Source organism: Lissotriton helveticus, chromosome 2_1, assembly GCF_964261635.1.
Source record: "Lissotriton helveticus chromosome 2_1, aLisHel1.1, whole genome shotgun sequence".
Taxonomy (NCBI): domain Eukaryota; kingdom Metazoa; phylum Chordata; class Amphibia; order Caudata; family Salamandridae; genus Lissotriton; species Lissotriton helveticus.
In genome coordinates, this window is record NC_136059.1 from 1,231,434,544 (window position 1) to 1,231,450,925 (window position 16,382).

General features: G+C 42.9%; 1 pseudogene; it reads left to right on the forward strand.

The window, feature by feature from the left end:
* Positions 1-7,896: 7,896 nt before the first annotated feature.
* LOC144819692 (small nuclear ribonucleoprotein F pseudogene) lies at positions 7,897-8,151 on the forward strand (annotated as a pseudogene).
* Positions 8,152-16,382: the final 8,231 nt, after the last annotated feature.

The window sequence follows — 16,382 nt, forward strand, 5'->3', positions numbered from 1 at the left end:
TCCCCTCTAAAGTACCTTCAGGACACAGAGTCAGTGAACGGAGTCGGAGATGGAGTCGGCTGCTTCCCCCTCTGTGGCAACTGAAACTGAAATTCCAGAGGCAGTCCCCAGAGGTAGGTTAAGTCTTTTCTGTCCCTGAGGCTTTGTGAACAAGAGGCAAGCTCTATTTCAAGCCCTTGGAGACACTCAGCACAAGTAAAGAAATTTCAGCTCAGTCTTTTCACTGCCCGAGGCAGAAGCAGCAACTGCAGGCCAACCCAACAAAGCAACAACACAGCAGTGGGGCAGTACTCCTCCTAGCAGTTCTTCCAGCTCTTCCTCTTGGCAGGTTCTTTGATCCAAGCAAGTTCTAAAATTCTGGGGTCTGGGTCCCAATATTTATACTGCATTTCTCTTTGTTCTTTCAGGCAGAGAGTGTTTGTGCTTAGTCCAAAACAATTTAGGGTTCTCTCGCCCAGCTTCCCAGCAGGAGGTGAAGACAGCATTGTCTAAGGCAGACCAGGCCCATTCAGGTGCAAGGAAATCTCCTCCCACTACTATAAATGCAGCCCAGGTCTATTCAGCCCAGGTCTGACTTATCCAGGAAAGGAAGCCCCCCCCACCCCAGTGGCTATCTGAAGAGAATGCACATCCCCAGCCCCTGTCACTCCAAAGCCTGAAAGTAAATCCAGAACCCAGCAGAGGCACACAGGATGGCTAAGGAAGAAAATACCTACTTTCTTAAAGTGGTATTTTCAAGCACCGAACATAAAAATCATCTTTGCTAAAAGATGTATTTTTACATGCTGAGTCCAGGCATACTAAACTCCATTTCCCTATTGTGTCCCAACGGGAAGTTATGCTTATAAGATGTTATAAGTAAACTCCCATTCTATCCTATGAGACAGATAGCCTTTCCATAGTGAAAAATTAAATACTACCAGGACATGTCACACACACCAGCACATGTCCTCCCTAACATACACAGCACCCTACCCACAGGGGTACCTTGGACATAACTTAGGGGTGACTTATCAATAGAAAAAGGGAAGATTGGGGCCTAGCAAGTGGGTGCACTTGCCAGGTCGCCCTGGCAGTTACAGACTGCATGCAGATACTGCAGTGGCAGGTCTGAGAACCCATTACAGGGCTGCTTGTGTGGGTGGCACAATCCATTGCTGCAGGCCCACCAGAGCATTTGACATATAGGCCCTGCCACTCTTACTGCACTTTACTAGGGACTTACTAGTAAATCAAATATGCCAATCATAGAAACATCAATCCATAACGCAATTTACAACAGGAGCACTTGCACTTTAACACTGAACAGCAGCGAGAAAGTGCACAGAGACACTAAACCAGATAAAACAGAGTAAAAAACCAGGAGGTCAGAAAGCAAAAAGACAGGGGAAACACGCCAAGAGATGTTAGGTCTAAAAACTTGTCTCTATGAATGAGTGTTACTGTCATGATAGTGCCTAGGCGCAGGTAGTGAAGTTGGTCTACTCGCAGAAGAAAGCAAACTCGGCAGCAGACGTGATGCTTCACAAAACAAAAGGCCAAAACAAGCTTACTTTTCTTCTAGTTTCTATCTCTTGTATTGCTTAACAGAGAAAGACTGTCTTTCGGCACCCACATACCACTGAAGACGAATACACAGGTAAACTCCGTGGAGATATAGATTGCCTACTGGCTGTGGCCAGTAGGTAGTTATAGTTTGAACCTTGTTTCCATAGGAAGTGAAGTTTTTGTTTTGCCAATAACTTTGGCTCAGTTTGATGAATCTTCGCGAATTTTTCAAAATTAGTAGCATCCTCACTTCAGCTGCTCTCTTGAAAGGTTTGGGGTGATCCATCAAGCGGGAGCCAGGAAAAAGGAGGGTACTAATATGCGTTTTCCCCATGCAAATTTCCATAGGGGTTTTAGACACGACTACAGCCCGAACTGCTGAATGGAATTGCACCAAATTTGGCAGAGAGGTCGCTGTTGGTTCAGAAAGAGACTTTTTGTGAATTTGTGTAAATCCCTTCAGTAGTTTTTGGGATATTAAAAGAAATACACATTTAGATATACAGTGACATGGATCCCCTGAGGAGGCAGCAGTCCCCGTACTTAAATCTGATTGGCTGCCAACACTTCAACCAGGAAGTGTTGGCAGCCACCTTGCGACGCGGCTACAGCTGAGACCCCCAAAACATGCTTAAAAAAATTAAAAACTGGCAGGGCAGAGCTACCCTGACTCCTCAATTGTGGTCCTGGGTCCCCCTGTACCCTGACAGGGTCAAAAAGGGTCAGACTAATTTGCATGTAGCCAGGTTCTGAGCTGGGATGGTGCAGTGAGCTAAAAAACGGTGATGGATCAAGCCCTGATCTTTTGAATGGGTAGGAGTGTTCTGCTTAATTCAGATACTCTGTCCATCACCACCCCCTTTATGAATCGTTTTGGCCACCACAAGTGTGGAAGGGTATGCTCAGATGTGAGTCCCTTGCTCACTGCACCATCAGGATTCAAGCAAGCCGGGCCGAAGACGGCTGTAATGCCAGAAACCGGTCCCCGGAAGCTTGTTTCCTTTCCAGTAAAGAATTGGCTTGGTAGTTTGGTCTGCCCTATTCCCATGATGCACTGGGCCAGGGTCAGACTAATTTGCATGTAGCCAGGTTCTGAGCTGGGATGGTGCAGTGAGCTAAAAAACGGTGATGGATCAAGCCCTGATCTTTTGACTGGGTAGGAGTGTTCTGCTTAATTCAGATACTCTGTCCATCACCACCCCCTTTATGAAGGGTCAAAAAGCACTTCATAAAACATTTTTGCAGTTGGAACTCGACAAAGTTGAAAATCTCCAGCAAATATTTTTTTTAAACAAGTATGGTCTCCGTGCTTGTTTACATTATAGCCCCTGGGTGGGCTAGGTCCTCGGGGCATACAGTTTTTTTTTGAAGGAGGTGGGTGCAAGGGGCTCCCCGTACCACTCATAACCCCACTCGAGTCACAAGGACCATCATCTCACCAGGGCTAAATACAAAGAATTCGAGGGGGTCCTAACGGATCCCCTGTGCCCCTGCAACCACCACCACCGGGGGATTTCTTTTTTTAGAAGGAGGGGAGTTGTGCTGCCCCCCCCGCCGTGCTGTGGCCGGCCCAGGGACCACCACCTCCCTGGGGCAGGCCCTTGAAAATCAAAGAAGGCTGGCCCCCTCCTGAAGCCATACATGGCCCTTCGGAACTGAAAACCCAATGCTTGGATCCTGATATGTCCTGTTTGCTTTAGCTTGGCGGGAGCTCACAGCTCACACCAAGCTAAAGCAAACCCTCCTTTTCCAGTGGGCACAAGCTTTCATAGTGCTCCTGCCCGCTGGAAGCAGAGGTTTCATCTCTTTGAGATGAAACAATTGCTCCTGCATGGAGAGAGATTAGCAGCTCCCTCCGTGCGGAAGCAATGCAGACTACACCCGGGGGTGGGGAGCCGGCTGGGCCACTGGGGCCTTGAGGCTCCCTCTGCAGTCTCGGGCGAAAGAGCAGAAAGAAGTAAAATAAAAGTGAAAAACGAGCAGAAAGAGGCAGAATAAAGGTGAGAAACCAGCAGAAAGAGGAAGAATAAGTGTCAGAATCTAGCAGAAAGAGGCAGAATAAATGTCAGCAACGAGCAGAAGGAGGCAAAAAAAGGTGAGAAACAAACAGAAAGAGGCATAATAAAGGTCAAAAGGGAGCAGAAGAGGCAGATCAAGGTCAGAAGGGAGCAGAAAGAGGCAGAATAAAGGTCAGAAATGAGCAGAAAGAGGCAAAATAAAGGTGAGAATCGAGCAAAAAGAGGCAAAATAAAGGTCAGCAATAAGCAGAGAGAGACAAAAAGAGGTCAGACTCGAGCAGCATGAGGCAGAAATTGGTCAGAAGTGTGCAGAAAGAGGCAGAATAAAGGTCAGAAGGGAGCAATAAGAGGCAGAATAAAAGTCAGAAACCAGCAGCAAGAGGCAGAATAAATGTCAGACATGAGCAGAAAGAGGCAAAGAAAGGTTAGGAGCAAGCAGAAAGACACACAATAACGGGACACATGAGTAGAAAGAGGCAAAATAGAGGTCAGAAACAAGCTGCAAGAGGCAGAATAAAGGTCAAGAGCTAGCAGTAAAAAGCAGAATAATGCTCAGAAGCAAGCAAAAAGAGGCAAAATAATGGCCAGAAGGAGCAGAAAAAACGGCAAAATAGAGGGCAGGAGTGAGGAGAGAAGAGGCAAAAAAACAAACAGAAAACAATTGGACGAGGCACAAAACCAAAGGTAGCAGAGGGTAGCAGACTGCAGACAAGCTGGACAGGACAACCATCACAGAGAGCTCGCATGAGGACCTGATCCCATGTGCCCCCTACTTTTTTTAACATGTACCCACTGACAGACCCACTCATACACTCATGCACCCGCTCACAGACTCACTCACTCACTTACTGACAGACACACTCAGATGCACAAGGCACCCACTCACAGATACATTGAAACACTCATTCACCAACTGACAGATCTAGTGAGAGACTCAGACACACACAGACCCACTCAGAGACTCACACAGCCACTCACACACTCATGCATCCACTCACAGACCCACTGAGTGACTCACACACCCACTGAGACACTCACGCACCCACCAACAGATCCACACAGACACTCAGAACCACTCAGAGACTCTTGCACACTGTCACAGACCCACTCAGACACTCGCCCACCCACTCACAGACCCACTTAGATGCTCATGTTCCCATTCACAGACCCACTAAGACTCATGTACTCACTCATAGATCCACTCAGAGAGTCATGCACCTACTGACTGACCCATTCACACACCCACACAACCTCTCACATATCCATATAAATACTCATGCATAGAGCCACTCACAAACCCACTCACATGCTTGTACAGGCACTCACAAAACCAGTCACTCACCCATATACATACTCACATACCCACTCCTTACTCATACATATACTAACACATGTACTCAGTCACCTAAACCGTCACTGATACAACCACATAGTCTCCGATAGAGCCTCTCTTACTCACTTACTCACCCATACAGGCACTCACACACCCACTCGCTCACCCATACAACCACTTACACACCCACTCACTCACCCATACACATACTTATACAGCCATTCCTGCACCCAGTCACTTATGTACCCTCACACTCACCCATACAGACATTCATGCACCTGCTCACTCAAACTTACAGCCACTCATGCACTCTCTCATTCACCATTTACAGCCACTCACACACCCTCACTCACCCATGCAGCCACTCATACACCCTCTCATTTTCCATTTACAGCCACTTACATACCCACTCACTCAACCATGGAGCCACTCGCACTGCCTTTTATTTATTCATACAGCCGCTGACAGAGCCAATCACTCATCCATACCAAAACTCATGAGACCACTCACTCATCTATACATTCGCTCACATACCCACTCACTCATCCATACACTACTTACACACCCACTTGGTCACCCATACAGACACTCACACAGCCACGTACTCCCCCATACAGCAATTCACACACCCACTTATTCACCCATACAGCCACACACACACTCAGAAATACATAGTTACGCAACGCAGACTCTCACATAATCTATGTTTCAAAATAGAATGACTCATTAGTAGTGCACAAAGAAAACGAATTTAATTTTGTGATACCTTACTATATATGTTTAACAATCTGAAACTTGCAGTAAATGCTCACAATCACTTGATGATGTCATCAGTAATTTCGCCAGTGATGTCACTGATCATGTCATGAGTCAGGTAATATGTGAGGTCATAAGCCAAAGCTCTCTACTATGAGGAAAAAATTACTTTGTCGGCAAACTGCCCACAGGAAATTTTCCGAATTGCAAACTCTCTCCTTACCCCCCTGTGCCTTCCATTACCTTTGCAGACATCCCCAACCGGTGCAATGAAATGGCAGAATTCTTTTCCAATAAAATACAAGCCATTTACAATTCTTTACCTCAAGTGACGGCTCCACATACTCTATTGCTACCTGACGAGATAGCCCAAGATGGAGACCGGTTGCTGGAGGTTATCCCTCCCCTAAATATACCCTCCCTTCAAGGACTTCTTAGCCAGCTCAAGTCCGGAGCACCATCAGACACTGCTCCCCCTAATATCTTAAACCTAATTACCAAAACGGTATCCCCAGTTGTTCTATACATGATAAATGTTGCTTTAGCAATGGGAATAGTACCTTTTCAATGGAAAAAGCACTTCTAAAAAAAAACTAATCTTCACCCTGACATACTGGCCAACTATCGCCATATCTCTTAATTACCAGGAATTGATAAACTAGCTGAGAAGCATGTACATTTGACTCTCTCCTCGTTGCTTGAAAACAATCTCCGTCTCCATCCTTCACAGAATGGATTTAGACCACAGCATGGCAAAGAAACTGCACTCCTGATAGCGGTGGAAGAATTAGGGAACATCTTAGACGGAGGGGGCTGTGCTGCGCTCATTCTGTTGGATCTCAGCGCTGCCTTCGACACTGTAAACCACCAATTGTTGGTTCAAAGTCTGAGGAGGATAGGAGTGGCAGGAAATGGCTGCAGTCCTTCTTACAGGATAGATCTTTTGTTGTCTTCGAATTAGGAATTACCTCCAAGCGAATGCCCCTTAGATGTGGGGCTCCTCAGGGCTCTTCCCTGAGCCCCACTCTATTTAATATCTATATGAGTTTGTTAGCAGACATAGTTTCACCTTTTGGCATTCAGATAATCACTTACGCTGATGATACCCAGTTGGTGGTTGCACTTACTTAATCAACAGGAGAACACAAGCTTGAATCTAGCCTTGTGCCTTGAAAAGGTGTCAAGCTGGATGGACAGCTCTTATTTAAAGCTTAATGGAGCTAAGACTGAGCTCATGCTCTTGGGCAACTCCACCTTGTTGAGTATACGGTCCTTCTGGCCTAGCTGTCTGTGGACACCTCCCTCCCCTCAGGACCATATTAAGAGTCTAGTTGTATGGTTAGACCACAAGCTAGATGTTAAAGAGCAAGCTGGTAAGGTGGCAGCTTGTGGCTTTGGGATCTTAAGTATGTTAAGAAATATCCTTCCCCTGCAACCTTTCTCGGCCAGAAGGCTACTGGTTCAACCTATGATTTTATCGCGCCTGGACTATGCTGATGCCCTAATTTTAGGAGCACCACTCACAACTATAAAAAAAACTACAGATAGTGCAAAATTGCACTGCACGTTTGCTTCTGAACACTCCCAAATGCCTTTCAGCCAAGCCTGCATTGGCATCACTCCATTGGCTGCCCATCCAAGAAAGAGTCCAATTTAAGGCTCTATGTATCATGCATAAAACACTCTCAGGCAAAGGCCCTCCCACTATTAGAGACATTATCCAACCTTATCCGCCCAAGAGATCTCTACGGTCAGATAATAAACAACTGACGGTAGTCCCAAAAATAAAAAGAACACGAAGCAGATGACGTCGCTTCTCATTTAATGCTGCAAAGTTGTGGAACCATTTACCTACTGATATCCGCCTGGAAGCTAACAACTTGACCTTCCGAAAGCAACTTAAAATGTATCTGTTTCCTTAGTTGGAACTGCAACGCTACTATCACTGGGATGCTCTTGAGTAGTTTTTAAAACTACATTTCCTAACTAAAACATCCCTGTAACCTTTGTTTTTTGCAGTGGATATGTATATATATATATTTTTAGGTGAGGCGTTCACCAAGACGTTTTGATTTTACCAAAACTATTCATGTAATATAATAACCTTTTGCGCCTTTAAACTAGTCCTTTGCATCCACTGGTCAGTAGTTATGCTATTCACATTCCAGCGGTGGTGCCTGATTTCTACAGCCCCAAGGAGGGATTTTTTGTGTTTTCCCGGTGAAGGAAAATTAACCCAGCATGAGTTTACCACTGAACCCATAGCCTTTCCTCAATGGACTGACTGGCAAGCCAGTAATGGTCAAACTAAAACAAAGGGTATCTAGTATCTGTCGATGGATATATGAACATGCAGCTGGCAAACACAGAAGAATACATTGATGGGGCGTTATCTGACATCTGAGTGAAGTCCTGATAAGGTACAACAATGTCCTCTATATCAGAGGAGTGGAAGAGGAGGAAGAAGATGGAGAAATGAGAGAATAAAGTCTGAAGATGGCTATTCACATTTTCCTTCAGTCTGCTGCAGTATTGGGCAAGGGATCAGCCTGCTTAAGCCATTAGCTAACTTCCCTGTGAGCGATGACACTCTGCTGTTTCACAAGACGCTCATTCACACATGGAGTAATAGTGCCAGGGACTGCTTTGGCAGTTTGTGATTTTTTAGCTTAAAAACGATTTTTGTTGTGTTTTTTATATTGGAGAGTGCCCAGCAACCTCACTAACAATGTTTTATAAAAACCACGACAAAACAAGTATTGACAAAGCCAAAAGGCTAGAAGCCAATCCTGGACCAATAAGCTTTGCCAGGGCTTGTTTCATATTGCACTTTGTCTTTGCTACTTCCCAGCACTTGTAGAAATGATCTTTCTTTTTGTAAACCCCTTAAGATTCCCTGAGCATTTTCTGCGACACATTAACGATGCATGGACAGAATTTAAGGAAATGTTAGTGGATTGGCAATCACGTGCAACTAGGGTCCTTCAGTGAAAAACACATTCGGAATAGGTTACTCTGATGTTTTTAGGGCCGAGCCTGCAAGAGCGTGCGCTAGTGCATGAATCTCACTTGCGAGACACTGTTGTATACAAAAAAGGGCTTGAAGCCTGCCCATTGCTTACCATTTATTGGCTTCATATCACTCTTATTTAAAGCCTGCTTCATTGGCCAGTGTTGGCCCAACATCACTACCAATCATTGCCTGACGCAGTGAGACCCAGTCACCTAGGAACGGGCTTGGCACGCCTGATAGATCTGCAACAGGAATGCTGAGTATTTTTGCTCTACTGCTGGGAAACGGGCTACTTATGTAACACACATATTTGGTGTTGGGAGGGAAAAAGGGGGGCAAGCACACCGACTACCATTTTGTGTGTGTAAAAGGCCGCTTTATTGAAACAGGTGCACATCACATTTATTTAACTGGCAAACCGCCTTACAAAACTAAAACCTCTCTAAACATCGAGTTACCTGACCCCTTTTGTTTTACTCCCCCCACCCCTACAATCCCCACATGATAAAATCCCCCACCCTGCAATATACAAACATATAACTCAATTACATTATAATACTATCCAATTTTATCCCCTACCTCCTAACTCCAAAACCTCCCAAGACCTTCAGTCCTATTTGCCTTCTTGCAACTGTAACTAACTACCCTCTAATGTCAACTCCCAAACTGGTTACGCTTTCCACGCTCCCGTTTCCCAACTCCCCAAACTTCAAGAGAAAGTACCGAACTCCAGCCAAACTTGGCCAACATCAAAAACAACTCCGCCAGTACCTGTTCCAAGCGACAACTTACATATAACCACCCCCTGTGCACCTGTCCCAACCCAGCCACCTGACACAAAAAACCCTTCCTGGCCTAAAACCTTCCCACCACAAAACCAAAGGCCAAAGCCAAAACCCAGGGAGGGTGGGCGGGGACAAAAAAGCTCCTGACTGAAACGTTCCCAGCCACCAGGTCTCAGTACCTAAAATGGTGGCTGGGACAACTCGGGATCGCTATTTATCCATTGGGCTACACAATTCATTTTGGGCTGCTTTTGGGCTATCCCCTGCCAGCACAATGCGGCAAAATGGCCGCTCGGTGGTTCTCCCCCCTTCCCCCTCCCAAATCTGCCCGGGGGGCAGACCTCGCGGCTCGACTGCCCCCCAAACCTCCCTTGTGGATTGTGGCGACTGTAGAGAGCCACCCGGCCCCTCCACTACTTTGTTGCACCCTGTATCACTCCTCAGTGCGCCATGTGACATGTAAATCTTGTGTTGGGCTAAACTCCCATTCTTTTTAAGTTTCCCAAAGGGTGTGCATGTTTGTTGCATGTTTAAAGCTAATCATTAAAGTGGGAGAGAGGCATGAAATATTCTATTACAAATATTTATTTACAAATAAAGCGGAAGCATACAGCAGCATGATATTGTAGGACATTTAAGTTGGAAAGCAAGCTGGATGACTGAAGACGAAATGCAATAAATAAACATGTAATCAAATGTATGACTAAATAAATTGATAATTGCTAAAATAATATTCCCGCTCCGGCCTTATTCTTAACATTTCTTTGTTTAGTTTACTATAGTGATAGCCTGTAAAACACAGAACATGCGCATGAGCCTGGTACCAACATTGCTGTAACCAATATGTGGTGTAGAACACTCACTTCGCCAAGTTGATGCTAGGTATTCTGATGTTTTTGCGAGTTTGGGTAATTAAAGTACAGGCTTATTTCATGATGTGCACAGGATCACACAATGTACTCTCCAGCAAAGGAGCTAGGATTCAAAGCAAGAGCTGCTGATTGAGAAGTTTACAAGCTACACAATAGAGAGCACTTCCTCCTGGCTACAGATGGCCTACAATAAACGGCTTTTTTTTATACAAGGCGTCTATTTTACAAGTCGTCTACCAGACAGCACAGTCTGCCGTGTTTGTCCATTCCCTGGAACATGGATGCTTTACAAGTGTCCTTCCACTGCTTTCTTTTCAAGCACTACATTTTTTTGGGGGGGATAAGCATTAAATTACAGTGCCTGTGTATTCAAGTTGTCTTCCTCTATCTACTTCTCTCCCTCTGCACTCGATCTTGCTATTTGTCACTTGTGTGGTTGTCCTCGACCATTCAGTGTAGCACTTGCCCTCATATACTTCTCCACCAACTCTGCTTTTGCCACCTGTTTGGCACTTCACAGCCTATTTCACGTTGTTATCTCTCTCTCCCATTTCTTCTATCAACCCCATTCTATGTTTCACCCATCCTTCGCACCTCTTGAGCTCTTCCAAGTGCTTCCTACCTTACACACCCTCCGTGTTGTTTCCCTCTCACCACACCCATGATAATGCTTCCCCCACCTACATACATTGTGATGCTTCTCCCCGCTTTAGTGCTACTTATTTTTTTATTTTTCTTATTTACCGATCCGGCTTTGATGTTGGTTCTTTAGCCATGCTTCACAGTATTGTGGATGATGTACAGCATGGGTAGAAACAAGGGCAAAGCACTAGGGCCCAAATGCGAGACCTATTTGCCTTGCCAATGCTTGTGTTAATAAAAACGAGTTTATCATACCAGTGAGGCACCAAGGAGGGATTGCAACAAAATCCAAGTAAACAATTCACATGCTGAGAATGAAGGTATTTCATTTTATTTCAACTAAGTCTCAACATCTTTTCAGTCCCCTAGAAGAATGTCAGTCCTGTCCTGGTGAACATTCCTGAATGAAGCGGCCTGAAATTGAAGTATCTGCCTATTGAATGGTACTTCATGCTGCAATAGCTCCCTGCCCTTATGATAAGTGTGTTCCCTTGTGCCACACACTGCCAGTCCCTACGTTTTTTCATCAAGCTCTTTATATTTTGTTTAAAAATACACTTGATAAATGTGACATGGGAACTAGTTTGTTTTATTTTTTGCCTGCTTGTCTCATAAAACCTAATGAAAAGATCAAAATTTTGAAAATAAATGTACCTCACATAAAATGAGTTACTAACCAAACATACGTTCGATTTATTTGAAAAGATCTGGATCTTAAATTGTTGACTGTGGAACCAGTCAACTTGAGTTTTAATCTCAACTCTCTTACTTGACTACATTGTGTAATCTTGAGCAAATCCGGTGATCTTAATTATTGTAAATCCTATCTAAGTAGTAAGAAGAAGATCCAGGATCAAGAGAATTGCTCCACTCACCTGGGTACCTTGTGGCATACTTGGATATTTAGTGTGACACACAAAACCCCACAATTCCACACCACACAATTCACCGCCACACAATTCAACATCACCAAGCATGATTACACTCCACATAATACCACTTAACGCAACATGATTCAACTCCACTTAATTTCATGCTACTCAATACCACATGAATACACCCAACATAAATACCACTCTATACCACATAGAAACAATTCACATAAATACACTCCACACCATGCCACATGATTCCAATCAGCATCATTTTCGTCAATGCCACACATTTCCATGCCACACAATTCAACTCCATACATTTCCATTTCACACCACATAATTCTAGAATAAACCACATAATTCAACTTAACAACGCAATTGCATAACACAACACATACATCCGATCCACACCACAGAATCCCACATCATGCCACAAAATTCAACAGCACACCACATAATTAAACTCCACACATTCCACTCCACAACACAATACACCATTCCACATAATTACACTCCATGACACACAATCTCACTCCATGTAATTCCAGTACACTCAATACCACTTAATTTATATCCACATAATTCCACTGCACACCATGCCACATAATTTCACAACACAAATCGACTCCACAGCACACAATTCCATTCAACACAATTCCACAGCTAATAATTCCAATCCATCCCACAAAAATTTCACTCCATCGATATACATCCACTCCACTCCATAAAACATGGGCAAAAGACATTGTCATTTGCAAGGCCAATAGCTCAAACTCGTGAAAAAGCGATACCTATTGGCTTTGCCCAAGCTTGTTTCAATGACCGCCCTATAGAAACAACTGAGACTTTATTTATCATTCTTCCTCCATAGATGGAAGAGAGATTTATTTATGTATGTTCTCGTGTGAGTCTAATTCTGCATCTCCTTCTGCTTTTCTTGCTCCACAAACTGTCCATGGCACTCAGCGGCACATTGCAAATCAATCAATAAATAGATTCCATAAATAGAAAATGCACAAAACAAATGGTTCACCCCACAAACGTAACTTCGGTAGGTGAACACGCAAGCAACTTGAGACGAAACAGCTATTTTTCCACTGCTTAGGACAATACCTCAAAGTGTATGCTTTGACGTCAGGCCTACAAACCCATGGCGCGGCACGAGGAATGGAAAATGACCTCAGTGGCCTAGGGAAGGATTATCTCCGCTCCCAGTTTTAGGGACAACATATTTGATGTTTTTTCCTTAACTCAGCACTCCACTGGTCCGACGTGTTATTCAACCTGCAAACCAGTTATTCATAGAGCTTTGAGATTTTCTTTTCACAATTAAACGTTGCTGACACTCCCCGTCTTTTCATGCTTAAATACACAGTGCCTATGTAAATCCTACATCGTCTTGAAACTGTTCACACTTTGTGTGTCAGTGACTCAGAGTTTCATGCATTGAAATCAGGATTATTTTCTACTCTCGAAGGAAAGCATTTTTATTTCGGGAGAAAAGGTTTCATGCATTTAAACAATAATTATTTTCTATTTTGCAAGGGAAACATTTTTATAACGGGAGAAAAGATTTCATACAATCAAACCAGAATAATTTTCAACTTTAGATGGGAAATATTTTCATATCGTAAGAAAAGGTGTCAAGCATTTAAACCAGAATAAATTTTTGACTCTTAATAGAAACATTTATATATGGGTAGAAAAGGTTTCATGCAATGAAACTAGAATTCTTTTCTGCTTTCCAAGGGAAACATTTTATATTGTGAGAAAAGTGTTATATTAAAAATTACAAAACTTAGATATTATACTTGTGGGGTTCGCTATAGAGCCCGGTTGCAAGATGGCTGCCACTCGGTGAGGATCTGACAACTGGAGTATCCTTAATTATATGCCTCGAGGATTGGCAACAGCGCCTGCTGAGCGCTGAATGGTTGTATGAGATCCTACTGCCTTATGCTCCTTTTTAGGTTTCGCCTAGGCAGCGCATGCGCTGTCTCGGCGAGAGATGCTGTCTATACTATGTGATGTTAGTAACCATCTCTTTTTTCTTCAGACTTTTGATTCATTTGTTGGTGTGTCACTTAAACCGCAGGAGTTCCCTTCGCGTTGTGGTTGGTGCAAGCAGTCTTAAAGTCCCTCCTTTTGGAGATTGTTTACGCCTACAGCTATTGGCCCTTTTACTCGTATCACTTCGGGGTCTGAAGAGATACGGTAGCGTCGGTGGACTATTTTTTAGGCTTTGTTTTGTCTCTGATAGCAGTGCATTTCCCCTACGTAGCATTGTAGTAATGTAAATGAAGATCAGGTCACGTAGGTTCTTGTAGAAAGATGTATTTAATAATTAAGTTGACATGAGGTGGTAGTTCAAGATAGTAAGAGTAATTCCAAGGTAAATCCCCACCAGGAGCTGTCACCAGTCAGCTCAATCCTCATCTCCCAACTGACTCTAGCATCAGAGTATAACATTCCAAACAGTCATCCTGTGTGGTAACATTCCATTTGATGACATAGGTAAAACAACTAGAAAGCCAACACTACATATCTTCCTCTTTTATACATTTTGCAATTGCAACCAAAAGTTAAAATGGGAACAAAGCAATCACAAGTAATAATCAGATATAAAGAAGATAAATAGAAATGGACGTAGAATTGGTTATATAAAAAGTGAACGTAAGGTACGAAGAAACAGGAGTAGAAATGGCAAACACAATCATAAGAATAGTTGACATAAGAATAAATAAATGGTGAAAGTTTAAAGAGTAAACTAAAAGAATGAACACAAGACACATCTCCTTCCTAAGGAATAAAGAGGAAAGATTATACGAGAGTGAAAACCAACACAAACGTTAAGAGGAGCACAAAATTCAACAACTGGCCATATTGGAGAAATTGTTAACCATAAACGAATGGGTAAAAGGTAGAAACACTTCAAGAATGAATAAAAAGAGAAATATATATATATATATATATATATATATATATATATATTCACTGAAAAAACCATAGGTTATAGACCATATATAGTTAGGAATTAGCATTTAAAAAACCTTATTTTACTCACACAAAACCATTGAAATTCCATATATAGTTAGTTGCACTAACTATATATCGCGCACCCGCAATCCACTGCTGATGATGTCACATATTACATCATTCATGACATGGTCAGTGACATCACTGATGACATCACTGATGACATCTCAAATGACATCACTGATGACAAGACTGATAACAACATCCAGTGATTTTTTCTTTCTGTAAAGTTTAAATATGTCTTACATATTGAAGATTGAGTGGATGTGTAAGTGTGTGGACGAAGGATTTAGTAGGTGCATGACTAACTGTATGAGTGAGTGATTAAATGTGTCTCACTGAGTGCATGGGTTAGTGACTAAACTGTCTTAATTTGTGCATCATTATGTCTGTTGTTCTGCAAACTGCTGCATGTGTTGATCAGTAGCTGTATGAGTAACTATATGAGTTATTGATTGATTGCCCAAGTATTTGTATGGGAGACTGAGTGTGTGTGTGGCTGGCTGGGAGGTGTGTGACTCTGTGCAGATCAATGTGTACTTGTATCAATGATTGTATAAGAAGGTAAGTATGTGTTAGTATATGTTTGAAAATGTAAGGTGCTCTATGTTTAACTGTATAGACAAGAAAATGGAAGTGTCATTGATTCTTTACATGACTGACTAGGTGAGTGAGTAACTCCATGGATGAGTGGCAGACTGTGAGTGTCTTATAGGTGTATGAGTGCATATGATAGTGTTGTAAAGATGAGTGATTGTATGTATGAATGATTGTATGGGTGAATGAGTGAAGGTGTGTGTAGACGTAGGAATCAGTGAGTGCGTATGTAGTAACTAGTATTGGTGTGTCAATGGTTTCAAAAATTATACTCTGTATTTAACACTGGGTGAAACAGAGGTTATATTAAAATGTGAGGAGATGCATTGTATTGTCACATGAATGATATCATCAGTGATGTGGTCATTGATGTCAAATGAGATGTCATCAGTGATGTCATCAGTGATGTCATTTGAGATGTCATCAGTGATGTCATCAGTGATGTCACTGACCATGTCATGAATGATGTAATATGTGACATCATCAGCAGTGGATTGCGGGTGCGCGATATATAGTTAGTGCAACTAACTATATATGGAATTTCAATGGTTTTGTGTGAGTAAAATAAGGTTTTTTAAATGCTAATTCCTAACTATATATGGTCTATAACCTATGGTTTTTTCAGTGAATTTTCAAGGTTTTGTAAATGCTAATTCCTAACTATATATGGTCTATAACCTATGGTTTTTTCAGTGAATTTCAATGGTTTTTTAATAGCAAATATCATAAGCTGTCGAATGTCAAGTACGTGGTAAGTGAAAACATTTTCGTGTTTATGCACACTGATCTGCTTTGAATGGTGCCCCCCCCCCTCATTTCTATTAGGAGTACTCTCTCTTTGCAGATAGTGAAAGGTAGTTAACGCAGGCCTTTGCCCCCGTTGTAATCCATCGTGCCTGCTTCTCTC